Source organism: Henckelia pumila, chromosome 4 (assembly GCF_033568475.1).
Source record: "Henckelia pumila isolate YLH828 chromosome 4, ASM3356847v2, whole genome shotgun sequence".
Classification (NCBI taxonomy): Eukaryota; Viridiplantae; Streptophyta; class Magnoliopsida; order Lamiales; family Gesneriaceae; genus Henckelia; species Henckelia pumila.
This window is the reverse complement of record NC_133123.1, coordinates 166,330,643-166,333,347: the sequence shown is the minus strand read 5'-3', so window position 1 is coordinate 166,333,347 and position 2,705 is coordinate 166,330,643.

Sequence of the window (2,705 nt, the reverse complement as noted above, 5' to 3'; positions counted from 1 at the left end):
CTTCGAAGAGAATAAGGTAAAAGACGACTTAGAATTGAATGGAACGATTAACTCGAATTAGACTTTATTCGAGTGTTCCGAAGAAATCACATACTTGCATGATTGAATGCTTATTTGAAATCATATTTTAATGTTTATTTGAATGAATGATATTATATATGCATTTATATTGACGAAATCATGTCTGAATGATTATTTGAATTGATAAATGAAAGCATGATTGAATGCTTATATGAACTGATGATTGAAATGATATTAGAATGCATGAGATGACATATGCATTCATATTGAGCCTTGATTCATTTCAATTTGATTAGATGATCTAGAGATTGTAGTTGAGTGACCTGGTTGAAGATTTTATACCTTGTCAAATAAACTCTCTATAATGCTCTGGAGTCTAGAGGATTAAAATATGCCTCGTCCACCTCGAGAGGGGAGTTCGGTGTGATTGTTGGATATTTTAACCTCGGGATCCCAAACCGAAGAAAGAAAGAAAGAAGAATTCCATTTGATTATCTGAGTCTGATAATCCAGAAGTTTTAAAAACATGCGTATCATTTTACTCCAGTACTTGGATGAATTACTTGAATTGATCTGGATGTGATAGATATTTGGAAATTCATACATGTCTTGACGTGATTTATATCTGAAGTTGATATATAAGATGGATTTGTTGCGTATCATGATTGATATGTTTGATTGATACTGCATGATTGTCTCTTTTACTGGGAATTGTATTCTCACCGGATTATCCGCCTGTTGTCTTGTTTTTGTATGTGTGCATGGCAACAGGTGGAGCAGGATCGAGTCAGAGACGACAGGGATAGAACGAAATGAAGAATAGAAGTGAGACTTTGAGTTAGGATTGGAAATGCATGTCAATCTAGTTTATTTTTTGAAATCACGTTTATAATTTGGGTGTATGGAATATCATATATAGTATGTATGATGATTTTGAGTTTAGTTCCAAGATTTCAATTTATGCATGTTGTTGAATTGATGGATTATTGAGTTGATTTGGGATTGAAAAGAAAGAAAGAAAAACCAAAAGATTTTTCTGGGCAGGTGTCTCGCTCGATCGGCAGACTCTTACCGATCGAGCGAGCACCCCTGTTTTGAAGCAGGAAGTTTGGATTTTTACTTCCGCTCGATCGGTAAGTTTTGACCGATCGAGTGACGGGCTTTTGTAAGTCTCGGCAGAGACTTGGTTAAGATGGCCCGCTCGATCGGTAAAGTTCTACCGATCGAGCGAGCACTATTTTAAAAAAAATTTATATTTTTTACTTTTAATCTTGGATCTTGAATGCCCTATTGTTGTTTAATTCCGAGATTAGATTTTTAGAATCGAGGCCTCACAGCTATTATTTAAATATTCCATTTATTGTAGTGACATCAAAATATTTAATGTGTTGATTTTAATTCCTAAGATAGTGCCTAAAATTCTTTTTTTTTTTTTTTATAATTATGATTTTTATTGCTTGGAATTAATTGCTTAAGTTTCCTTTAAAGTTCTAGTGCTCAGGTATTTTAAGTTATTTATTACTGAAAGTTTTGAGACAGTGACTTTCGGTTTCGACGTTTGGCGATGGTGGATTTCGGTGGTGAATTCCAAGATTTGTTATTTTAAAATTTTAGTAGGGAGGTAGGAGAAATGTAGATGAGTGTTCAAAAGTTAGAAGTTTTCGGGTATCAGAAAGCATTTTTCTTTTTATTTAAATATTGGGCTTATTATTTAACTTTTTCAAAATTTAGGATTTTCATAAACCCGGATTAGTAAAACCAAATTTAATATTTTTAATATGGGGTTTTTAAACATAGGAATTTTATTAGTATAAGTTAGTAGGTAAAAGTTGTACTTTAAAGTTGTACTATTAAAGCAACACTCACACCTACTTTTAATTACTTACACCTATGCTTACACACACATGTGCACACTACACACTCAACTTTTAAACACAAATTAAAAGATTACACAAACCCTAGCCTCTCATCCCATTGTAGCCGCCTCCACCCCCATTCTCTCCCATTTCCCTTCCACAACTCATGGCCGCCCCCTCCTCCAACTCTCCGGCCGCCGCCGGCCACCTCACGCCGCCGCCACCACCTGGAAACCACCGTGGGAAGTTAAGCTTGCTATTATGAGCATTTCTTGGGCATTCAAGCTTGCTATTATGTTCTTTCTACTAGATTTTTTATTAAATTCCGAAATGAAGTGATTTTCAACATGTAGGGCTCGATTTTACCTCTGAAAATTTAGATTTGCATGTGTGATTTTTGAATTTATGATTTATCACTGTTTTTAAGTTGTTGTATGGTGATTTGTGATTGAAGGCATGAGGGGTCTTGGTTGCATATGATGTATTTTCGAAAATTCAGAAGTTCATGCCCTATAAATTTCAAATTTTGCATGATGTTAGGGATGAAATTGAAGGTTGTTTATGCATTTTGTTGTTTGGGAATTGGTTCCATTGATTGTACAAACATTGAAGGCTTTTTGGTGCATAATCTTGTTGAATTTTGAATTGTGGAGTGGAGGTAGGGTTGAGGGCTGCCAAGGTGCTTTTGCTAAGTCCTAAGAGATGTTTATTTTTTTTTTTGTGTTTGATGGTTTGGAAGTAGGTGGGGGCAAGGGAGTAGGGCTTGGTGGTGTTTCCTCCAAGTAGAAGTGTGGAATGATGAGGTTTGCATTGGGCAGGGAAGTCTGA